Source organism: Typopeltis vanoorti, chromosome 9 (genome assembly GCF_054136105.1).
Source record: "Typopeltis vanoorti isolate ZY-2024b chromosome 9, IOZ_Tvanoo_1.0, whole genome shotgun sequence".
NCBI classification, from domain to species: Eukaryota; Metazoa; Arthropoda; class Arachnida; order Uropygi; family Thelyphonidae; genus Typopeltis; species Typopeltis vanoorti.
In genome coordinates, this window is record NC_143557.1 from 69,806,574 (window position 1) to 69,833,419 (window position 26,846).

The 26,846-nt window shown below is 33.9% G+C and overlaps 1 protein-coding gene across 1 annotated transcript in view; it reads left to right on the forward strand.

The window, feature by feature from the left end:
• The first annotated feature begins 1,381 nt into the window (after positions 1-1,381).
• LOC150103132 (TOX high mobility group box family member 4-A-like) overlaps positions 1,382-26,846 on the forward strand; it is a 540,588-nt gene continuing 515,123 nt past the window's right edge. Inside the window, exon 1 of the mRNA XM_090397573.1 lies at positions 1,382-1,441. The gene's annotated coding sequence lies outside the window, so the exon portion shown is untranslated. The remainder of the gene's footprint in view (positions 1,442-26,846) is intronic.

Sequence of the window (26,846 nt, forward strand, 5' to 3'; positions counted from 1 at the left end):
ATTCAGCATCAACTTGCACTTAAAGACGTGCCAGATCGAAACGCTCACGTGATCTTCTCCTACACAGTACTACCAAAAGTCATGGGGTACGTGCAGATATAAACAAATCATGTCGTCATTGATTTAAAATTAATAACATGTTATCTCTACTAGAAATTAGTAAAAATTAGTAACGTATTCTCACTGTTTCGATGCATCATTGAAGACCTATTTTTGGTCGTATTGTAATTCTTCCTCCTTTAAAATATTAATAGCTTCCCGTACGTGTTCTGTCATGTTGAATTCAGGCTTCTATTGTCCACTGCAATATTCGGAGGAAATTCTCTTTAAATCACATTTAAAAGCATCGCTCGACATAAGAGTGTTATCGTATTGGAAAGTGGAAGTCCAGTACCACAATGTAATAATGGCGGACATACAATTGCTTAGTACATCTGGAGGATCTGACAGTCAGCATTCCATTCCGTGCATTACGACCAGTAGTCAATGCATGAAATGGAAAACAACGAGAAGCAATCCCAATCACTCTTCAACTTATAAAACTTCATCGGTGGGAGATCATTCAGGTAGAAAAAGCGTTCTTCAGGCAATCTCCATATCCAAACACGTTAATGTGTACCGCGACTCTTCGCATGGAGCGATAAATGATTTCCATTGCTTCACGGCCCCGTTTTATTATTATTATTATTATAAACATTGCAATAAAATAATAAATTTAGATAAATTAATGACTAATATGAAATATTAAATGAATTCAAAACCCTTATATTCAAATTTCGCAACAAGTCGATTTATTAGATAAATTTCGGATTTATGATTTTGAAAACTGATGAAATTGGTTATTTATTCGGATTTTTTTTTTTTTTTTTTTTTTCAAAATTTCTTAGAGTACATTTTATTCAAAGCTGCATTTTATACGCATATATCACTGAAAGATTTTTCCTGAAGTAAACAACAGAGCTGAACAAAAGTATCCTCTATTTAACAGTTGGAGTTGACCTTTACTTTGCCGAGTCACTATCGGTTACAGTAACATCTGGATATTCCGCATAAAATTAAGGTGTGGGTGTGCATGCGTAGTTGCGTCCACCTTCTCGGGTAAAAATATTTCAACATCGTTTCAGAATATTTTTCATTGACTTTAATCAAATTATACAGAACTTAAAAATTCACCGTGAAATAAAAATGGTGCATGTAAGTGAAGTTATTTAGAGTGTTTTTATAACTTTAATTAAATATTTCACAACTCCTGAGTGTGTTAAGTATCAAGGACAACTGATGGCATGTGGTTTGGTAAGCGCATGCTCAGTACACTTCTAAGATAAATTCAGAGATTTGTAATCTAATAAAATAATTATGAACTCTAACTTCCAAGGGTATAGTAGCTCCTATTCACTATAAAAGTTTATAATTTGCCTATTGAAGCTGCGATACTGAATTGGTAAGTTTAATTGTTCTTAAAAGTTGGATAATATTTATTTTTATTTTTGACGATCATTAAATATTGTAGAAAAGTCGTGACCGGGTTCTAAATATAAACCAACTTGGCCCTGTGCCAGAGTATGAATGTGCCAACAAAATGCACGTTTAAAAATAATTAGTTTACTGAATTAATAAGAGGACGGTTATCACTTCTGCAATTTGAGACTCTGAAAATGATGTCCAAAATCGGCTTGAAGTCGTTTATAGAAAAGAAAAAAAAAATTATAAAAGTTTCCTCAAGTTTGACATGTTCTTATGCATTTTCTTTCGCTAAAAATCAGTCCAAAAAAACTGTTCAAAGTCTGGAAAATTACCTCTGTATTACTATTTTCTCAATAATTATGATTCGTTCGTTCACGAAAATGACGATGTTCCAGTAATTATAGCCAGTTTTAAAATTAGCTACGTGTCCAATAATCGTAATTCATCTTACTGCCTACAGATGTCGCCGTCAACAATTCTTTTAAAATTAGGCCGCCTGAGTGCCACTAATGCCTTCAGTTTTCCATTACGATGCTTTCAAAATTAGATTACGTTAAGACATAATTATGCATTCCATTACATAATTGCCATCCACGAGAGCAAATATAATTAATGTATAATGGCTAAATGTGCCGTGCATTCATTTGGAAATGGATTCTCTATTTGCACGAGGCGAAAGAAGTTCACTTACTGCAGTTTCGGCGTTCACGAGCGACAATATATTCTGAATAATTGCGCTACACCGACTTGAAAATTACATTAATCGTGAAACATTTCTCAGCGTTCCAACTCCTCCAGGAATCATAAATGTCGGACAATGTTTCCTTGGTAATTTCGGCAACGCAGTAATGTTTAGAAAATGACAAGATTTCTATCCTCCCCCCTCCCTCCCCCCCTCCCAAAAAATATATGTGTATAACCGCAATAAATAGACATGTAAATAGAAGACGATGTGATTTAATGCAATCTTTCTTAGAAAATTGGCTATCTCCAATATGATTCTCGTGCAAGTCTGTTTCGTGTTGCTCTCCATTATGATATTATTTCGAGTAAAAATCTTCACGAAATTAGTTTTTTTTTTTTTTTTTTTTTTGAGGGGAAACGAATTTTCTTTAAATTGCGTAACCGACTTGTGTTAAAAACTAAACAGATGCAGATTGAACTTGATGAATGCGTTCATTTAAGCCTACGAAAGCTGTTTAGTAAATCTGACATTGCATAATTTATGATGTCCATTGCATTCTGTTAATGGACGATATATTTTACAGACGTTTTAAATGGGTATAATTAACGATAGGGCTTGTGCATAATCAGCTTAAAAAAACAACGATTTCCTCTTCATATACTGCTTTTAAAGATTTTGAATAGTGTACTAAAAACGTTACCCAAATAGCAAAAGAAAACTAATTATGACCGTTAAAAGCAAGGATAATAAATATCCAGTATTTGTTTTATATCTAAATAATAAATTAGCATTAATCGTAACCTTAAATTTCAAAAATTACCAAGAAAACTTATAGATAGGCAGCTTTGGTTACGTTGTGCTATTAACGCGGCTCAACATCTATATTCATCTTTTATTTGTTTTTGATTAAGGTTTTACTTTCAAGATAGATGTCTTAAATAAAAGGCAAATATACTGGCTCATGGGCAGAATTCGTTGTCTTTTAAGTAGTGGAAGACCAAGCCATCTCGCTCTCTTTCTCTTGCAGCAAATTATCACTTTCGAATGTCCACTTTCTAAACTTCGAAGTTTCAAAGATAAAAATATGTTCGGCTATAAAGCAGCATTGAATATTTATTATTCTTGGCTAATAGTTTTTTTTTTTTTTTTTTATGCCATAATGAAGTTTATAGGCTCTAACAATAATGATTTACGTTTGACATATGGCTGTAACTAGAAATATTTTATAACTTGCTCAACATTATTTATTTATTTATTTATCGTATACATTTAAATATAATGCAAAACATTGAAATCAATATTTTTTCTTCCTAACCGCTACAAACAAGGAAATAATTTACAATTTTGCCACCAGATGGCAGGGAAGTATACGCAGAAGTGAAATTAATTAAAGAACATCATATATAAAATCTGATAGTGTTTAAAAAATTGGCCATAACTCACATACTAAATTTTCTTCTTTCCATATTTGCGTAATCACCTTATTTGTTATGCTTAATTTATAAACGATGCTGCTGCCAACAGGTGTTTGTTTTAATAGTAGTTTAAATTGTAGCGACGTCATTGATCGTCTGCATTTTGCATCACGCAGCATATAGCATTAACCCTAGTTGTTTTACGTGTTTTAATAGCGTCTAAAAATAAAAATAAAAAACTGTCTCTTGTACGGATTATTAAAATTATCTCCATAATAGAATCATTTTTAAAAAATATGAAATAACAACAGTATAAGTGTATATATTATGACTGAATTTTGTTCTTAGAGCCAAGCCAAATTAGATGCATTCGAGTTAACAGAAAGAATGATTTTAAGGTATATTATTTTATTATGATGTATATATTATTTACACCGACTTATTACGATCTTTTATTTTTTCTGTTTTTTTAACTGAAATTTAAATTCGAAATAAATTTAAATTCAATATTTAAATGTGTTATAAATTTAAATTTAATATTCAAATATATTATACATTTAAATCCAATATTTAAATATATTATTAATTTAAATGTATTTAAATCCAATATTAATATAGGTTATCCATTTGCGATAAAAAAAAAATTACCAGCTGTGTGCCACATTGATGGATCTGGACTGCAAGAAATTAATGACACTAGAGATTATTGTACCTTGATCTGGCCACTTGAGTTTCTTGAAGATGTTGAAAAGGCAGAAAGGATTCAGATAAGAGAAACCACACGACCGTACTTGCACTTTTCCGAAGACGGCAGGGCCCGAGGCGCCAAGTGCTCCGAGAGCCCCCCCCCTCATTTTTGGGGCCCTTGAATTGGTCCTAATTTTCAGAGGGCCCAGCTAGAGCCTGCGCCTGTGGTTTACCAAGGGCGTTGTCCTGGGCGCTTTGTTTATGAGTGAGTTCAAAGCGAACTAAACTGCATTGATGATTAATTCCTACCCACGATCAGTCTATAATAATAATATTATTATTATTACTATTATTATTTTTTAAATGCATTATGCATTTGGAAAATTCGTATAAAGAATTCCTGGATAAATACTGCAACAATTTTTATCTTTGTTTTCACTGTTTGCGGAAATTTTTAAATATATCATTAACGAATGCTACTTTCTTACAGTTTCGTATTTAAACAGCTACGAAGGAATTAAATATCTTTGAAATGGTGGTAAAGCGATTATCAGATTTTTGTTCATTAAAGCTGCTATTGCTATTCAAGTAAGCTGTTTTGCATTTAGGTGAACTTAAGCTTGTTTAGAAGTAAACTCATCGCAAAGTTTATTATGCTCTTGTAAGCTTAGCAGAAAAGCTTAAATAAACGAGAATCTTTGCTTTCTAAGTGTGCTTATAACTTTGTGGAATAATCCTTTCGGTAAAGTAAAATTATATATATATATATACATGTATATATACAGGGTGTTCGGGATAAATTTGACATATTTATAATTAATTATATTTTTCCGTAAGTTACATGTATTAACACACACTTCTCTTCATTTAAAAGTTTGGACCCTTCTTCATTCATATACAAGATGTCAGAAAGGATGGATAGCTGGAACCCACCTGAATCATGGAAGAGAATAACTTGTATCATGATGATTCGTGCCCGCCATCAAAATAAGGATATTACGACTGCTGCCCAATGCTCCCTGAATACAGTAAAAACAATCAGGCATGAACTAGAGACTTGCAATGGTGACTACGAGGATGTAGCAAGAAGAAAGATCCCTAGCAGACGATCTGATTGCGTTCGTACAGCAGAATTCCTCGCAAATCTGCAGGAACAGGTGTTGAAGAACCCTGGCATTGGAATTCGGGCTTTGTTCGTGGAGTTGCTAACTGTAGTCAAGCCCTGGATAACAAGGGTAGCCAATGGTAGGCCGTATGTATGGCAGCAGGATTCGGCCCCTTGCCACACCTCTGGGAAAAGTCAAAAATGGTTGTCTGAAAATTTCTACGACTTCACCAGTCCAAATGTTTGGCCTCCAAACTCCCCAGACTTCCAAACTCCCCATGGATTATTTTGTATGGGGCGCAGTTGAAAAAGACACCAATCGCACTTCCAGTAATACAAAAGCCCAGTTAATGGATAAAATTAAAACAGTTTTTGCGGCCCTTCCCAGGGAGACCGTAGCATCAGCTTGTTCGAGGTTCCGAAGCAGAATTGAAGCTGTGATCGATGCTAATGGTGGTTATTTTGAGTAAATCTTGTTGATAGTATTGTAATTAACTCTGCCTGTAATGTTTTTTTGTCAATTCATTAAATTTAATAGATACAAAGAAGATTTTCTTTTTCCTTACGAAACTGTCAAATTTATCCCGAAAACCCTGTATATATATATATATATATATATATATATATATATATGTTCAATAATTTTAATGACTTAAACCACCGCGATAATTAAGAATAACGTTTAATAAGGGCACAATTAGTTTCGTTGGTACGCCAACTTTATCAGGCGTCAAAGTACAAAGGTGTTTACAAAAACTGTAGTTAAGTTTAAATTGGAGTCCGTCCTTCAGTTCGATACCTTCAGTTTTTGATAGCTCTGTTGTTGTTAGTGTGTAATGATTCTGTCGCTGTCGGTCTTTTTTGTATATACCTTTGTACTTTGACGCCTGATGAAGTTGGCTTACCACCGAAACTAGTTGTGTCCTTATTAAACTTTATTCTTAATTATCTCGGTGGTTTAAGTCATTAACATTATTGAACATGTTCATAAACCGAGTCAATCTGCATACAAATAAATAATAAATAAATAATAAATAAATAATAAATAAATATATATATATATATATATATATATATATATTCTTTTTTTTTTTTTTTTTGAACCAGTTTTCTATTGGAACCTCAGATATGCAACGCTTCCATCTATTTCCAATCAATTTACCAGAGTATCTACCGCAGTTTTTCGTTTTTCATACAGTAGCTTCTTACTACTTTCTTACGTTGGCTTACCAACGTAACATGTATCACTTAGTAGTTACATGTTTGAGTGGTTTAGCTGATGAATTACTCCGAAAAAGGAATGAGTGAATGAAATAAGTCTAGAAACTTTCTTTTTAAAAGGCCACATCTTTATAAGTACGTAATTTATTTTTCATGTATTTAGTAAAACAGTAAAATAATTAGTTGCCACGTGTTTGCTTATTTGCGGTAGAAATCGTTTCAACATTCCTTGTTTCAAAATTTTAATTTTAACATTTTTAAGTTATTAATATTTCTAAGTAACGATAACGTATTAATTATCAGTTATTTGTGAAATATTAATACTATTTAAATTGTTCTCAATTTGTGTGTGTGTGTGTGTGTGTGTGAGAGAGAGAGAGAGAGAGAGAGAGAGAGAGAGAGAGAGAGAGAGATTCCAAACCAATCTGCGACATTCCCCTGGAGTACTTGACAGAATTTCTGAATCTAAGGTTATAGAGACAATCTAATCTAATCTAATCTAAAAAAATAGAATAGGAAAATAAAGAAAGACAAAGAAATTTGAAATATGATAATAGACTAATATATAGATGTTAATTTGAAAATAAATTGGAACGCCAGTGTCTCGGGAACAGTTTCATCATTCGGCGCATGCTCGAATGACGTAAAATGTATTATTGTGACAATCGGACTTGCCATCAAGCCTTTTTCTTTTCTTTTTTTTTCTTTTTTTTTTTAGTACGTAATATTTGTATTTATTAATTACACTGAACGTGTAATTAATAAATACATATGTCTATTCTTTTAAGACCACTTGGTTTTTTTTTAAAAGTTCTGAACCGGGGGGGGTTCCTTTTTAAAAATTCAATCCATTTTATAGCTATTACTGTTTTTCCCATGCATTTCCTTTGAAATTAATATGCTGCTATCATTAATATGCGTGAAGCAGAGTTTAGGAAGAAACATATCCGTTGTCTGAGAACAGAGTACCGAAATAGGCAAAGAAAACTGAAGAGTTGAAGGTTCTAAAAGAAAAACGATTAACAAGCGATGGTTAAGGGACCAAGAATATCAATTGTACTTTCTCAAACTACTAAACCAGCTATATAACGCACAACAGGTCTGGATTCTTCTTTTTCGAATTCAGCACCTGACATATGGAAAGGGATGAGAAGGATGAGAAGCGATCGTATTTCTTTGAAAACAAAATATTTTTTGAAAAAAAACTTCTTTAATGGTAATGTGTGTGGGGGGGGGGGGGAGTAGGAGGATGCACGTGCTCTGAGCTCCGTAGATTGATTTCGTATAAATCAATATTCTTATAAAAATAATAGTCTCATTTGTAAAATCTCATAAAAAAAAAACACCCCGTATTTTAAAAATGAGCTAAGTAAAGAGGAAGAAGAAGGTTTGCTGCTGCTTTGTTAAGATTATTTTAAGAACTGATGTTCTTTCTCTTATTTGCTGCTTAAATTAGAGGAGCTGCTTTCTCAGTACTTGGCCTTTTTCACAATTTTTTTTTTTTTTTTTGGAAGATGTCACTTATCCTTTAGACTAAGTAGGTAACACAGTCGAGGAATAAATTGTTGAAATAGGCCGAATGACGCCACGTTTAGTGCTTTCGGTGGCATTTTACTTTCTTCTTCTTCTTCTCATTCTCCTTTACAATCCTTCTCTTTGTTTAGGTTCATTTGTGAAAAAAATGTCGGGGAGGGGCCTTAAACAACATAAGAAAAAACTATATTTCAAATTTGGTTGAAATGATTGAACGATGAGACTTGCCTAGGTATTTGGGTAGGGCGCAATCTCTCCCTTCTCTAAATTTAGTCCGACTGGGCTGAATTTTTCAGGGAACCTTAAGAAATGTCGGAGACAGCTATATTCCAAATTGAGTCGAAATCAGTTGATTGATGTGATCAAGGTGTCTGCGGTGGACTCCCATCCTCTGAATTTCCAAAAGCCCTTCATCAACTTAAGAAACAACTACGTGCCAACTGTGGTTGAAAAATGGAACGATGCGACCTGGAGAGGCGTCTACGGAGGTGGTGGATGAAAGTCGGCGGAAGAGAGCATGAAGAGGAGAAGGAAATCGACTCTTTTGTGTTTATTTTTCGCCATTTCCAAAGTGCTATAGTTATTTTATTAAGATTTAATGTTTTGAATTTAGAACAGACATGTCCTGTTGAATGTCGCTGTCGGCTAAAAGTAGCAGATTCAGTTTATAATCTGGAGTATGGGATTTTGGCCCTATCGATAATAAGAATAGCTCGTGACTTGTTGCAGCACTTGACTTGGAGTCACTGCCACGATTCTTAATAGAAATTGTTCAGTTTTGCCGAATTAACGCAAAAAAGAAGGATTCGTTTTATAGTAAGATTAGCTTGTAAATAGTTTATTATGATATATATTGCATTTATATTAGGGTTGATTTGTATTTTTTTTTCCTTGACATGCACGGGAAAACAATTTAAAAATTGAGACACTTAATTCTGAAGAATTACATTTTGGACGAGATCTCACTCACTGCTTGTGATAACTTGCTCATATCAGTCATATGAGAGTGACGGAAGTAATATAGCTAAATTAAAGTACATACTTCAAATAGTAATTAATAAGCCTGGAACAGCGCAGTGCACTAAAGTGTAAACGTTGGGGGGGGGGGGGAATTCACTGAAAGTTATCCTGGTGTCGAATGGTCTCAGTCTATGAGACGAGCGTATTATATTTGTTACTTGTATGTGGTCGCTGGCCATTTGGTCTGTTTTTGCAAAATGAAAGATCCCGATTTCTGACAGAAAAAAAGAAAACTTACCGGTCGAAAAACTTCGTTTGCTAAAGGGATTCGAACCAAGGTGTTCCAGGAGAACCCAGGAATCCGAAGGGTAATGTAGCGAACTAATAAATTCATTTTGGGCGTTTTGACTTTCAACCAGTGCGTGATGCGTGTTAACTGCATGTATTCTTCTGGTTTGTGTGCGAACCTGTTTCAGACAGTGAACAATAAACCCTAGTTTCGGGAGAAAAACCTGTCGTGTGAGACCGCAAAAGACCTTATGAAGGATTTTCGTGGTCCAGAACGAAATTCGAACCAGAAGGAATCATCCTTATCGACTGATAAGTCATTACCGAGGATAAGTGCTTCGGGATTGAAATGGATAAATTGGATTGGACAAATGTAGTCATGATTCGAGTGAAAATAGCTTACTTTTAGTGGATGAATCATATGAGAATCCTAATCTGTGTTTTATATAAATACAAATGCCAGTAAGATGATGATTACCGTATAATGATACAAAGAAAATGGAGAGTATCTCTTTTGAACGTGAGAACAATGAGAGATGCTTATACAGACTATTTTTTAGTAATAGGAGAAATTAAAATAAGATTGATGAACATAAAGAAAATAATAGGCAAAAATAGAATATATAACATAAACGAACTGAAAAATATGGAAACTAAAATAAAATATGAGTAGAGGTTAAAATAGCTATGAAGTTCTTACTCAGACCAGATAGAACGAACATGAAGAATTCAGAAAAATATGGACAGGTATTAAAAATATGAAGCCGCAGAAAAAATACTACTAGTGCATGGAAGAAAAGACAAGGAATTGATATCTTCACACAAAAAAAAACTCAAAATTGAAGAAAGAAAAGAAATTAAGAAAAAAAAAACAATACAAGATAAGAATAACATCAACTTACAAGATAAATATAAAGAAATATATAAAGTGATTAAGAAAAATACAAGAAAAGATAAGAGAGAGTTTATTGAAAACCTACAAAGTGAGGCGGAAATTGCAGCTAATAGAGGCGATACTAAAACATTATATAATATTACAAGAACAATGACAGGCAAGAAAAGAAGAAGAGGAGATTATTAAAGACAAACAAGGGATTAAAATACACAATAATAAAAATAAAATCGAAAGGTGGGTAGAATACTTCAAAGAGATGATGAATAGAGAAAAATCTGAAAGAGAAATTCAAATAGCAGAAAGAAAAGAAAAAATATTAAAAATTGACACCAAAGAAATAAAAAAGTGAAATACAAAAAGCGCTAAAAGAATGTAAAAATGGAAAAGCAGCTGGTATAGAAGGTATACCAAATGAACTATTAAAAGCAGATATAGATTTCACACGGTGAATATATTCTATCCATTTCATAACAAATGTGGATGCAGGAAGAATAGCCAGATGAATGAAATATTGGGTTACTGATCAAAATGCCAGAAATGGAAATTTAACTGATTTCCATAATTGGGAAGAATATCATTATTAAACACAAGTAAAATAAAAGAATAATATTAGAAAGAATAAAAAAATAGGCTAAAAGCTAAGAGAAACCCGAGTAGGATTTAGAGCCAACAGGTCATGTATCACATCAAATAGCAACACTAATAATAATAATAATAATAGGACAGTCAACAGAATGGCAGTCAAATCTTTATATCAACTTTGTTGATTTCGAAAAAGCTTTTGACAGCATTTACAGAGAAGCAATATGGAAATTAATGCCATATTATGGTATACCACGTAAAATTATCAACATAATTAAGAAATTATAAAAAATTATAAAATATAAATTATACGCAATGGAGAACTTTCAGAAAAGTTTGAAATTAAAACAGGAATTGGACAATGCTGCAACAATATTTCTTATTCTTGTATATTGGGTTATGTGAAATGCCATGAAAAACACACACACACACAAAAATAATAATAATAAAGTAGAATTTAATAGAACATCTACATGACCTAGATTTGCAGATGATACTAGTAAACATACACAACAACATATGAAGACAAAAACAATAAAACTCGATGAAGAAGCCTTGACTGTTGGATTAAGAAAAAATCAAATGAAAACAAAAATAATGAAAATAAATAATGAACTAAAAGAGGACATAGAACTGAATGGTTACATTTTAGAAAAAGTGGGGAACTTTAATTACCCTAGGATCAATAGTAAATAAACAGGGAGGTGCAGAGGAAGATATAAAATCTGACATATAGAGAGCACAGAAAATTTTAACATGTTAGACAAAATAGGGAAATCAAAGTAAATAGGCCTAAAAAACAAATCGGGTTATTTAATACAAATATCAAATCAGTTCTACTCTATGTATTAGAAACATGGATAACAACAAAAGCAAGTAGAAAAAAACTGTAAAGCTTTCTAAATAAATGTTTAAGAAGTATACAACAAAACGGCCAGAAAAGATATTCATCAGAGAAAATGCAGATGGATAGGGCATGAACTAAGAAAACCTTTCAGGTTTTCTTAGTTCATGAAGTCAAAGTCAAGCAAGCATTAGAATGGAATCTGCAAGGAAAGAGGAAGAGAAGTAAACCAAGGATGAGCTGGCGGAGAGAAGTAGAAGACCTCAGAAAGATTGAAAAAATCTGGACACAGTTAAAGAGAGAAGCATGCAACAGAGTCAGATGGAGATCGTGGTAGAAGCCCTGTGCTTCTCTCTCTCTCTCTCTCTCTCTCTCTCTCTGTGTGTGTGTGTGTGTGTGTGTGTGTGTGTGTGTGTGTGTGTGTGTGTGTGTGTGTGTGTGTGTGTGTGTGTGTGTGTGTGTGTGTGTGTGTGTGTGTGTGTGTGTGTGTGTGTGTGTGCGCGTGCTCACTCACACACACACACACACACACACGCGTCCGCTACAGAAAGTTATCTAAATCTGAAAGATGAAAGAAATTGTTTATGCTAGTGGAAACTAATCATTCAAAATGGTAGGAGGATTTTCGGCACTCATATTAGCTGCTTATTCGGAAGTTAAAAAGGCAAAGGCTAATTAATTAACGAAAATTAATATAATGCCTAGATTTGACAGTGAAGAATCCTTGGTCACAACGATGGCAGCTAATTGAATTATAAACAGACTTTACGCTTTTGATAAGTATGGCTTTATTAATTTATGGGATCAGTTTTTAATAATTAGAAATTGTGTGGTGGCGACGTCATCTAAATACTAGTGGATCCAGTGAGCTGAGTAAGGACATACAATCCGTTAAGTTTTTATGTTCTTACTATTTCATTCCTGTTCTAAAAGATTTAGAAACCAAGCGAAATTTACGGAAAAACGACTGGAGTTTGTGTATAGGGGGGGGGGGGGATAAAGGATATTTCCAGTAATAATAGGCTATTAGTCATTCACATTAAACGGAAGGAGAAATTCGACATTAAAGTATATTTGAATGGTACGATGTTCTTATATACGAAACTTCAAGAAAAAGCTCATGTGCTTTAAATTATTAACTGGAAAAATTAAGCCACATATGGCGCTATTTCTGAGTCATGGCATAACGTGATGTCCTAGATATCGAAGTACATAAAACTAATTATTATATCAGAAGAATAAAACAAAATAAATAAATTAAAATGGAGAGACAAACAGAGATTTTAGCCTAAATATTTGAACCTAAATCATTAAATAATAATAAGAGCCTTTAACACAAGACATTGTTCCTGGGAAAAGAGGAAGCTATTGCTTAGCAGGGAAAGACCATGATCGATGATACACTGAATTCCTATTTCGGGGGGGGGGGGGGGGTTTGAAACACTGAGATATGTAGTACTTGAAGATGAGAATGTGTTGCTGTAATGGAGGAAGCGATAATGGTATTATGGACCAGAGTTACTTTTTATGTCAATCCCACGCACAAGAAGCTGTTAGTGTTGTGTGGTATGTTAGTTGTATGATATAAAGAGATAACAAAGTTTGGGGCTCACATTCGGCGATGAAATTCATCTACCACTTTAAGATATTCACAAAACATCCATGTCCATGGTGGGATTCGAATCCATAGTCTCTTGGTCGGAGAGTGGATACGCTAACCAAACTGCTACTTAAGGAACAGAAAACAGTAATTAATGGGGATTTTAATGGAAGATTACTTGTGATAATTATCTCTTAGATTTAGAGTTATTCTGATTCATAAAGGGTTGTTTATCACATAAGTAGAGAATTGTAGACCATTTAGTCTTGTTTAAGGTTATACACAAAGTAATGGAAATTCATCAGGAATTGTTTCCATGTTAGCCTCTTAATACGGATCAGTCGTTGAGATTTCCCCTTAACGAAACCTTTCGTGGTTTCGTAAAGGGGAAATCGATTATGATGAACATGCTTACTTTTTTAAAAGGAAGTAAAGAGTAGGGCACTGATGAGATTTATTTGGATTTCATCAGAGCGTTTGACAACTTTACACGTAATAATCTGCTGATTGAAATATACCAAACAGGTATTCATAATCACCTTTGTAAGATGTGAAAGAAAAAAAAGAAAAAAAAAACAGCTTCCTGATTGATGAATGGAAGTAGTGTTTAGAAGAGAATCTTGAAAAAGTCATGTGGTTAGGAACAATGTCTCGTGTTAAAGGCTCTTATTATTATTTAATGATTTAGGTTCAAATATTTAGGCTAAAATCTCTGTTTGTCTCTAAATTTTAATTTATTTATTTTGTTTTATTCGTTTATTTTGGATGACGTGAAACTGCGAAGAGTAATCAGTTGTTCTTGCACGAAATTTTCATTCGTACTAAATTGTATATCCTTATGCCTAAATCATAATATATATATATGTATGTATTCTAGAGGGGCTCTTCCTCCCTGGCGCCTATAGCGCCTAATCCCCCTAATCCGCCAAAATCCTGAAATGAAAATAAAATATTTACTATATAATCAGTCGTGACATGCGCGTTATGCTAATTTCAGTAATGAATACTAACACGTACTGTTCTAATGGTCGACAATGAGTTTGATCGTTGTAATCCTGAAACGATAAAATTGTTGTCTCATGAAGGCAAACATATTGTTGGACGTTTCAAAACAATGAAGACGTGACATAAAAACGTGACAAATTTCGTTTCAATTTTCGGCTTATCTTAACGACTTATCGGCTTAACAAATTGTTGTCTCATGAAAGCAAAAACACTGTTGGACGTTTCAAAACGTGACATAAAAACATTTCAAATTTCGGCTTATCTTTATATATACTGTATATATATATGACAGAATGATTATTAACTCGGTTAACATACATAGTTTTATGAAAAAATCGAATGACTAGAACCGAGATTTAAGTAAAAAGGTTTTAATATAAAAACACTACTAGTTTCGGCCTGTAACAGCCTTCTTCAGGTGACATTATAAAAGAAATAAAAAAACACTAAACATTGAAGGTTAAAAGACTATGAACAACATAGACAGTCTCTATACATAATTAGCATGAAAACGTTGTAGTTGTATTTGAAGCTGTTCTTTCGTTTGTTGCATTGTTGGGAGAGTGCGTGCTTGCAGCCTCACGTGAACGCCAGTACATGATTACAGCTGAATGACTATCTGGGAGGTTGTAGCTCAAGTTGTTATTTAGATGAACAGGATTGAAAATGATTTCTCTAGATTCCACGATTTTCTCTCTAGTTCGTCACTGCAACGGAAGATGTTAGTAGATTTTTCCCAGCAGACTTTGTGACTTTGGTTTTCATCCAAGAAAAGGATATGACTTGATAATGCACTCGCTCGCTGTCTCTTGTAAGTAATGTCCCTCATGTGTTCTTCCATACGCAGTTCGACAGATTTGTCTGTCTGCCCAAAATAAGGAATATCACAATCACACAATATTTTATATACACCAGGGTATTTGAATTGATGATGACAAGGTTTTGGGTGGGTAATTAAGAAACGGATCTTTGGAAGTGGAGTGAACAATGTTCTGATATTGTATTTTCTTAGAACTTTTGCTAATTTATGTGAAACAGTACTTATGTAAGGAATAGATATATTGCCTTTGAATCTATTTGTTTCTTCTGAGTGATGTTTAGGAGGATTAAGAAGGACTTTTTCAATGATTTTCTTGGAATATCCATTAACTTCGAAAGAAGTTTTCAGATGGTTTATTTCTGTAAGAAGTTCATTTGGGTCATCAAGAAGAGAACGGGCTCTATGTCCCAAGGTGGAAATTATTCCAAGCTTATGAGGAGGGAAATGATGGACTGACTGTGCAGATATCTGTTGGTATGTGTGGGCTTTCTATATATCGATATTTTGAGTTTACCAGACGAGCGAGTCAGTTTGACATCAAGAAAAGGCAACGAATTATTCGTTTCAAGCTCGGCAGTAAACTTAATACTTTGATGTCGGCTATTGAGATGTTCGAGGAAAGCCATAAGGGATTCATGTCCATGGCTCCAAACAATGAAGACATCATCCACATAACGTTTCCAAACTTTAGGTGTTAAAATAAAGGAAGAGATAGCCTTGGTTTCAAAATCGTCCAAGTAAATATTTGCGAGCACAGGGGATAAAGGATTATCCATAGCCAGTCCATGATTTTGTTTGTATATATTATCTTGAAATTTGAAGTAACCGGACCTGATGCAATGTGTAAGCAAGGCTAACATTTTTTTGGATAACTTGTCCTTGAGTAATGTTAGGACTTCATCTGTTGGGACATTAGTGAACAAAGAAGTTATGTCCAAGCTAGCCATGATGTCATCTTCATTAATTGTAATATCCTTGATGTATGTAACAAATTCTGTAGTGTTCTTGATAAATGATGGTGACTTGCCTGAAAAACTTTTTAGGTATTTGGCAAGATATTTTGAAAGATTGTACGTAGGAGAATTGATACCTTCTACAATTGGGCGTAATGGGGTGTTCTCTTTATGGATTTTAGGAACACCATATATATGCGAAGAATTAACGGATGGAGAGAGCGTAGAGATAAACGAACGTTTCGGGATAATTCAGTTGTTGTTGTTTTTAATAAGTTGTTTGTACGATTTTGAAGTTCACGAGTTGGATCTCTCTCGAGTATTGAGTAGGTATCATTATGTAGTAATTCAAGCATTTTATTCTGGTAATCTACATAGTTGAGGATGACTGTTGCATTGCCTTTATCCGCAGGGAGGATGATTATATCTCTGTTGTTTTTTAAACTTATAATAGCTTTGCGTTCAGTTGAAGTAATGTTGTCTGCAGGTGGTTTCGCGTTATTGATAATAAAGATTGGTTCAATACGTAGAAGATTTGCATCTTGTGGAGGGAGAAAAAAAGTAGCTTTTTCTATTTTTGTAAGTAGTGTCTCCTTTGGTATTAATTTTGGGGAAGGAATAAAGTTTAGACCTTTACTAAGGATGCTTTTTTCTAAATCTGAAAGTATATAAGATTTGTTGATAACGCCTTTGTCAATATTGATGTGTGGTTTTGAGAAGTTACTATTATTTTGTAATCTTTTTAATGTTTCAAATTTACTTTTAAGATTTACTTTGCTATTATATTGTATTCTGGCTGCTTGAGATTCACAGTATGTATTAAAGGTATGCCAACTTTCATTATCTAGAGATTCTTCCAGTTTCTCAGCTATGGTTCTTTTTTTATTGAAAAGAAATGCGAGAGTTCGTTTAGTATCCGAGATTCTTTCAGACAGTAGGTCTAATTTAGCTTTATGATAGATTCTCTTCGCACGTTCAGTTGTTATGCTTTCTTTAAAGCATATAAATTTAGGAAAGACAGCATGGAATTTGCAACGTTTTAAGAAGACCAACCTGTTGATGTTTAGTCCAATCCTTTTCAGTGTCTTGTCTTGTTGAAGTTTCTTTTATTATTGATAATAGAAGCCTCGTCATGAAGGTTATAGATGACAAAATGATCATTAACTCGGTTAACATACATAGTTTTATGAAAAAATTGAAAGTAAGCCTATATATATATATATATATATAGGCTTACTGAGTGCATGGAGATACCTCCATGTGTCATTGGATCATGACATGGACAATTGTGATAATCAGTTTGTTAGTTGGAAATTGAGACAAAGAAAAGATTTAAGTAAAATTTGTATATTAGTTTGAGGAATGTTAGCAGAGTTGCACTATTAGTTGTTATGATTGGAGAAATGGTTGATTAAAAATTTACGTATAATTATAATCTAATACAGCAATGTTGAATATGTCAATATTATTGTGTTTTTTAACGACAAACTTTTTACTATGTAAAAAATAATGAATACTAGATAATAAAATAAATGAATAACTTAAAAAAAAAGAATGCGAGAGAGTGATGGAAAATGAAAAGCTATGGGTTTTACACAAGTCAACCTACAAGTATAACATTGGATCTCGTGTTAGGCGTATCGGTTTGGCCCTGGTGATGATCAAACGGTATGTGATTCATCTGCTGCTTTGTTTTCTTTTTTCTTTTTCTTTTTTTCAACCCATAAATATGAATTTCAATAATTCGAGAAATTCATGCTATTTTTATCATATAAGGTTGATCTCTTTTGGAGGGAGTACGGAAAGGCTGATACAATAATAATAATAATAATAATAATAATATTCAGGGGGAAATATTCTGGTTTTCGTTTAGTGCATGATTTTACTTTTACAATACTTTTTAAACTTCGGTAGTACCGCGCAACAAGAACCTGCTTAACTCAATCGGTTTTGACGACGCCCTTTAGTTGAAAAGACCTCATTTCGAATCTCCCGTCTAGGACGCGAACCTTTATCAGTGTGTTTTAGTTAAGGTGAGTTAGCCGGTCTCATAAGGCGGTGGAAGAGTTTTTTTCCCCTCCTGGAAACTCGGGTTTTTCATCCGGCAAAACAGGCAAACTGACCGGAAGAACACAGACAATTTACATACATAACACGAGAACAACCATCCTCCACTACATTACTGTTCTCGCCTTGAGACCATTATTTTACAAATATTTCATATCGTTCAGAATATAGGAATTACGCAGTTATAATCTCTGATTTCAATAATTCTTTTGACTCCCATCATTTTCTGTTTTCTTATTTTTTTTTTCAAACAGATTTCATCCACGACTTTCTTCGTATATGTTTGAAACACGCGTGTCATTTTTGCTATTCCATTCTTTGGAACTAACTCTTCTAATGCTATAGCTAGAAATATGTTCTTTAAAAGTATTTCGATTAGTATCATGGTAGAGCTCTGGTGATTTGCAACATATCTACTCTACTTTATATTCCATCCTTTTATGCTTTAATCCGGAGTTATAAATAAAAAAAAGTAGCCATTCAAAGGGATTCGGTGATTTGTTTGAGTTGCTGAATTCTCAATATTAATGAAAATAGCTATCGGGCATGTTTCTCCTGCTAATTTTTTTAATATATGGAAATTTGGTAGCCGAAAGGAATACGGCTCCAATAAAAAAACACTCATAATTGCTGTCGTACGTTGGTTTAGAAGCAGCGATTAAATTTTGAATGGGCAAAAATTCTACAGTTTCTATATGGTGACTAGAACCTTAAAGTTCTTCTTTGAACCTCGCGAATTTGTCACGTTGAGGCCAAAGTTCTACCAGAAGAATGGGTTCAATAGAGATGTTCGCTTGCCACCAAGTGTCAGCAGTTTAGATTAAATAGCTAAAATACCTTTGGGGGTAACGGTTTATAACCGTCTACGTAAAGCGCTTCAACTATTAAATAACGACATCGCGCCATTTAGAAAAGAAGAGCTGTCATCAGCATTGTAACTTAGCAACAGCTTCCCTTCCCGTTCACGTGCCAGATAGCGACGTGGCAACTGCATCAACAGCTTCTACAAACAAAAGATAGCCTCCCACTAGTCACTTAGCGGTCGACACAAATGGGCACAGTGCATCTGGCTGCAGAAGAAAGCGGAATTGAATGAGCAAAGGGGAACGGGGGGATGGAGGGGGAGGGAGGGAGTAAGAATGGGTTTGGGGAATGAAATGGGGTGGCTACAAACTTGTAACTCTTATAGCAGCTTTCATCAGTTAACTACGATGCCGAATCATCATCAAGTCGTACAGTTCCTATAACAGCTAATGGTTTCTAATGGGATCTAATGTGCTGTGAGTCACAATCAATAAGGTTCAGAGAAAACTAAGACCACAGCAATGGGAAGCGATGTCCTGTGCTCCGATGAGAAATCAATATCGCGCCACAGTAAATACGTTTCCCGTGTCATTCTCGACGCTTACATAGTAAGCGTCGTTCAACTGCCATCTACCCTTTGCCCACACAAACTGGACACAGAAGTGGTACTTGAATGTCCGTACGTAAATACTACCCATATACATTACGGTGGCACTTTAGGAAGTCTGTTATTAAGGAACGGTTAACTACAAGAATGTGTGTGTTCAGAGCTATAAAATAAGAATCTCCGGTTTCAGTGGATATCAGTGTTGAAGTTTTAGGATGTCCTTATCGCACATGAGCGGCCAGTAAGTTTTTCGACTGGCAGCCAGCCCATACTGCATGTAATAAAGCATCAGCTAGAGTTTCGTTTATCTAAGAAAACTATAAGCATATGAAATAGTAAGCTAACTTTATGTTAGCTGCAAAGTTAATGGTTTACACGAATGAACATACTGCGTTGCAGCTTTCCTTCTCGTTATTATTATTATTATTATTTTATTATCTTATGTGCTAACTTTTTCGCTCTCTTTTGTAGGATTTCATCTTCTCATTATTGTTTTCTTTTGCGAATCAACACTGTTGACTGGATTTGTAAGGACTGTCTTTAAAACACAAAAGTTTTAAAAACACAAAAGTTTTAAAAACACAAAAGTTTGCCTTATAAACTACAGTATTGGCTGTAGTTTATAAGGCATTTCTGGTTAAAAATGGTATATAAAACATTATAAATTCATAGTTTCTGAAAGAAAATGAATGCCGTCGCCCACAAATCTAGGAACAAGGTTAGTTAGTGAAAGAAATATTGTTGACATACAAATAAGAGAAGAGTGGACGAAATAAACTAGCCTCAAAGTACTCAGCATTGGTGAGAAATTAGACAAGTAAAAAATCACCCACTACAAGGTGAGCGAGAATAAGGACGTGCATCTAATGGTTGGCCATCTAAGAACTTCGTTTAAATCCGGTTTAAACACTTGTAGTATTTAAGCGGAACTACACGTGAATAACTGTCGCTGAAAGTGAAGAGCACTGGCAGAACTCGAGAGAGAATCATAAATGAAGAATGGAGATTAATCTGCTATGAAACTTATTCAGCAATACGTAAACAGTTAAAAACGTAGATTTTAACTCTTCATTTCGCAGGTCTTCATTTCGCAATACGTCTGATAACTTAATATTAATAACGCTTATTATTTATAGCACTAAACTTCAGATAAGAGACCTTCAGTCGGTATGTTCTTTCATTGGAAAGACCAGGTTCACATTTCCGTATGGGATGCAAAGAATCTTTAATAAGAGCTTTTCAGCCGAAGATAAGGATTTATATTCCTGAAACAGGTTTGTATCATGGCAAAAATATATTTATAGGAGCAAAAATAACCACTTTATCCTATTAAAATTATGGTTATGGAAGAACTTTTTGGAAGATCTGCTGTTAACAGACCTTAAGGCCTGTAAACAGCACGGAGGAATGAAGAACTGCAGAAAGAAGTAAAAGTTGCACATAAAATACAAAACTCACTGCAACCAATAATCGGATTTCGAACGAGAGAAGCATCTAACTTCTCTACAGGGAAGAAGAAAAAAAAAGGGGGTTTGGCCTTTCTGGTTTACTCTACTCCAATATGGAGGCTTCTCATTGGGAGTTATACAAGGAGGCACTCTGATGGAATCTCTATTGAACTAATCTGTTCAATTTGCCATTCGATGTATAATTTTACTGTTGTATAATTATCATGCAATGGTTTATGTGAAAGGTTTACACGGTGGGGAGGAGAGGATCAGTGAGTGATGGCGTCGCGTGTAAAGTGATGACTGGGATGGTTTATTTATTATTATTATTACTATTATCATTATTATTACGAGATACTACTCTGAGTCCAAGAACCATCTCAGGAGAGAACTCCACAAAACCTACCGTCTCCACTGCTTAATCCGCCATCTACACACACACACCGGCACTATTCAACATCTACACATAACGCCATCCACCAGTAGTATTTTTGTCTGTAAATTATGCGTGTTCTCTGGCCGATTTTCCTATATATGAGATGAAATAACTGGCTTTCTGGGAAAAACTGCCTTCGTATGAGATTAACTAACTCACCTTTATCCGAAAAAGCTTATATAAAGATTCCTCACATCACGGAGAGAATCGAACTCAGGTCGTTTCTAATCGAGGGGAGAACTGCCCTGTCGTTCTTCAATGGCGCTACGGAATTTAGAGTCAGTGCCGAAGCAGCTGAGGCTCTGAGGCCAGTGTGTTAGGTTTGTTTATTGCGAGATGAAGACCCCGAGTTTTCAAAGAGAATCCATCTTATGAAACCGGCTAACTCTTCTTCCCTTGAAAAGCCCTTATAAAGGTTCGAGTTCGAGAGGGGATTATAACTTATGCTTTTCCAGCTAAAGGGTGACTTCACTATCGGCAGGTTGTAGTGATCACATACAACTACACGTATACTTCATCGACTGGTGAGGTTCGTAGAGGTGCATTCCTTAAGAAAAATCATTTGCGGATATACCAAATTATATTCAAGTGTCTCTATTAAATAGTCGCATTTCGTGCTTATTCAAATTTTATTAATTGCAAGTATGTACTTGTTGTTGTTTTTTTTTAATTCTTGGTTGTACGTAGTGCCCAAAACAGTGGTCGCTTGATTTGAATCGCGTTAATCTATTGAGTAAGACAACAGCAAAGTTAATACCCCTGTCATACAGAGAACGAGGGGGGAAAAAGTGTAAGGGAGAGAGAGAGAGAGAATATCTAAGTAGTCATTAATTAAGAGGTTTCGGCTTATCTGCACAACTATAGCACGCTGTTCAAATTATGCCATAATGTTTTCTTTTGTCAAAATATTTTAATTATTCTCCTTTCATTAAGTAAGTAGTCGCTGACAGTGATAAATAACGCAGCAGTGAATAATAAATAGTAAATAACGACTTCCTCCGTATACTTCTGAAACTTTTATAACTACTCGCTGCCTGTGTTTCACGATTTCAGCTTTTTTTTAAATTTTTTTTTTATTTTAAATGGAGAACGCTAGCTTATATCCTAAGGAAGAAAACAGTAAGGCGAGAATATTTCTGTTTAATAATTAAAAGGATAATTTATTTAACAAACCGAAATTTTCATAAATATTCGGGGGGTATCTACCTCTCCTCCGGGGGAGGTAGATACCCAGAAGGGCAGACATTTAGCGAGTATAGACTGACCGAATTTAAGATTATTAAGTATCTAATTTAAGCTTAAATTCTACCAATAAAATTTAATGCAAAAGTTTACGAAAATCTGTTCATCTAGCACAATTTTGTGACAAATCAGTAACATATAGAAATTGAATAAAAAAACAGAAATCCCAAAGTATTTTCATGTCAAGTGTTGCAATTATTATACAAATCTAGTGTAATTATAATGCGCTAATTCCAGAAAATTTTAGCATGGCTTCCATTTATAATATTATACTGGTTCGTTCAGTAGGTATCGCATGATGCACAGCAATATTATATCACATCCTTAAAATTAAATGTTTTTAGTGTAAAATATCATGAAAATGGGAAACTGAGAATGCATACTCGTATATACATATAACCAAGCAGAAGTATCTTTGAAAATTCGGTCATTGCACTCTCAAATGAACTTTATATAAGTAAAGGATACAAAAATAAATAAAGTCTATAACTATGTATAATGGTTATAACTAAACTAACTGAAAATGTGTTTAAAAAATTAAGTTTATCTTTTTTTTTTTTCAAACTGAAAATATATTTCGGAAAAAAAACAATCGTTTTTAATTATGCAGGGAGGGTAATAAAAAACTATATAAGTTATATAACACATATATAAATATATAACACAGAAAGTAAGTAATGCACCCTGTACAAAATCGAAATATCTTAGTGAATCTGTTTCATTGAAAAAAATGATTGCAAAAGCAAAACAAATAATTAAGAAAATAAAAAAGAAACTCTAAATGGCCTGCTGCGCAGTTTGTTCTTCAGTAAATTTTATAGCATGGTGTGATGGTCTCACCTGACGAACTATTTATAGTATTCTGTAATTAGTGAACTTTGTTGCATCATATATTAAACAAGTCAGTTATTGTAGTGTCGGCATGTTGTTGGAACAGGTTAACGAGTTATTTCTAATTAGTCCAGCTAATTAGTTTATTAATTAGGATAAATTGCCTAACTTACATTTTCGTAATGAAAATATCACTTAGCCGTCGAAATTGCTAACAAACATTAGAAAGTGTGCTTTTATCTAAATGGTGTATTTTTTATTTAGTTTTTTTTTTCTCATTTTGGAATGTCACTGCTAATAATGCTAAAGTAATAATGTGAAAGGTACTTGATTATCAAGACGGTAATTGATACTATTTCAGAATACGGTAATGATTTGTTTTGTAAGAATATAATCCTGTAATTATATTTTAAAAAAAAGCTGTAAGAAATTTACATAATCATTTTAAACTAGCTTTTTTAGTACCCAAAGTGCTTAATTAGATTTATAAAACTACATAATTAAAAATAATAAAAAAAAGTTGGTTTAAAACGCACACCGATATCTTGTCTAAAAGAAAAATTCAAGCGTGCTGTAATTGTTAACAAAAAACGAAAAATAATTGAATTGACGACGCTGCTAAACTACTGTTGAGTTCTTAATTCGGTTTTATTTACGATCATATTCTACATAATTATGATATTTAATTTTAATTTGATGTTAAAAACCAATAGGAACAAAGCAAAATAATTTGAAACAAAACAGTTTCTTTTTTTTCTTTTTTTTCTTTTTTTTTTTTTTGAATCTCAGTACAACTGCTTCACGATAATCAGTCATCGGATAATCGAGAGTGAAATTTGTCAACATTTTTTTTTCTTTAATTGCTTGACAAGTTCCGATTTTACGTACTTTCCAAAGATGAAAAGGGGAAAGAAAAGCTGAAATACAAAATTATACAGAAAAAAAATGGATATTAGATTAAACACTACTGTAAGAATATTTAATATTGTTAATCTCTTTCTTCCTGTACACAGCTGTTAATTAGAAATATTTTTTTCATTGTTGTGAATTTCCTGTCTTGTTATTTTCATGTTTCGCCACTGTCTCGCGTGAGCATGCATTTTACATTAGTAATGATTTCTCTTCTTTTTTTTTTGTTCCTTTTTTTTCTACTGCCGAGAGTGATTTTTCTTTATTTTTTTCTGTACGCTGCGAGCTTCTTTCCTTTTAATCTTAAACACATTTACACATCTTTTGGAGGCTTTTTTCTGCTCTTTCGTGGTTCTTGTTCGACTGTTTTTCGAATCTCATTTTCTGAAGTGCCGTAATTCCATTCGTAATTTGCAATTATTCCAGTATTCTCTTCTTTCACTGGGAACTCTCTGTTTCTGGTCTCTCTTATTATCGCGACCTATTCGAGCAAGAGAGAGAAAGCTTTCCTAATTACTTGTGTCCAACATTTGGTGTTTTTTTTTTTTTTTTTTTTTGGACTACACATAAATCATTTACTCCATGTCTGTTGTCTGCTTGCTCTCTTGAGTTTGCTCCGTTATTTCTGCTATAGACTTCATTGTTCTTCAGTGAACCTTTGTGTTGGGGGGGGGGGATGTTTTTCTTTAAATATCGATTTTTTTTTAACTCCGCTCTTTTCTCTGTTCTCAATTTATTATCAGACTTCCCATAATGTCTTCCACACTTTTGTTTTTAAAGGTTCTTTTGTGTCTAATCACTTTCTTTATGGGGTAAAGGGATTTTTTTTTGTTTATTTGTTTTCTTTCTCTTGTTATTTTTCCTTTTCTGTTGCGATCTAGTGTTGTGTTTAGTAGCCATTCTAGCAGTTTTTGTCTTACTTAGTTTCTTCTAAAGAAGTTTGGTTCGTTAAATTCTTATTGTCAGCTAAAACCACAGTACATGTTAAGACAATGGGGGGAAAACTCCTCACGTATCTTTTTTTTCCCCTTTTTTGTCCCTTAAATAGGGCAATTGGACGGATATTGCTGCTAAAACTGATAGATTAGAGGCTTAAATCTTTTTCCTTGTACACATTCTATATTTAGGTTGACCGTCAATTGGATTTTTTTGTCTTTATTTTTTTATTTCTTTCAAGTATATGAAGTCTCCAAGGTATTAATACGCGATGTGTTTTTAATTGGCGTGGGATTGTGTCAAGTGAAATATAATTAATATAAGAAGCGGATAATGAATAGTTTATAAAAATCTTCATAAAGTGATCACTTACATTTGACTTGATAAAAAAAAAATTGAAAGCCATAAATTCTTTCAAAATATGCAGTAGGATGCTGGATCGAAAATTAGTGCGTTAAATAAATATCTATACGTCAAAGGAAATGCTGTTCCTTTCCTCCACTGTGTATAAATCTTCTCAAATGAAGCATGTGTCGTTCCAAGCTGAACATAACTCCAAATACTGCTATTAATCATTTATCAGATTGAGACAACGTAAATATGAAACAAAACTCAAAAATTTTACACGCAGATTTTCAGTCAATGACCATCATTAAAGAAATAGGTTAGAAGCATAGCACGAACGAAATTTATACACAGAATTATTTGTACAGAGAGAAGGTTAATTGAAACAGGTGTTAGTTTTGTTTTTCTTTTTAACAGAGTGTGCGCGAGTATTCCCTCTTTTCAAAAATCGATTTTACCCAAACAGATGCACTTAGGCTTTTCACTCTACCTTCACAGAAATATAATACGGGTGTAATTCTCTTGGATTTAATGTTCTCCCCTCCCCTCCCCTGGTATCGATTTCCCCGATCAGCGGTGGAACTACTTTATTTTCAACAAAACAGCACGCGTAACGTGAACTGTCAACTACGGACGTTTGAGCAATGGAACATTAGCGGGTTCCCTTGGCAACCGGTGAATGGCTATTGTCACCGGATGTTTAATCACCGAATAACCAGTTTGTCAAGTGGTTTTCGAGGGCTTTTCTCCATGTAGCTACCATTGTTGGTCAGCTACAAAGATATGGGAACATTGGAGAAAACCATTTAGTCACACACTAGTATTAGCTGAAGCTTTGTCCTGACTCTGGATCGAGGAAAGCGGGGGGGTGGGGAGGAGTATATTTTCGACAACTTATGACTGACTCGACATAGGAATTGTGGGTGATTTGCTGATTTTGTAAAATTTATGGAAGTGATTTATGAAGAGATACTTCGTAACAAAAACATGTCTCGTATTAGCATGCAAGTTCGTCGGGAGCTAATACTGATTATTTATTCTTCGGGCTGTTATTTGAAGATAGGATGAGTGAAAGATAAATATTTGACTGCTATACTGCCACTGCTCTCTCGCCTGTGTGCTGTTTCCGTCATCTCCAAGACTTACAGTAATTATGGCGTTGAA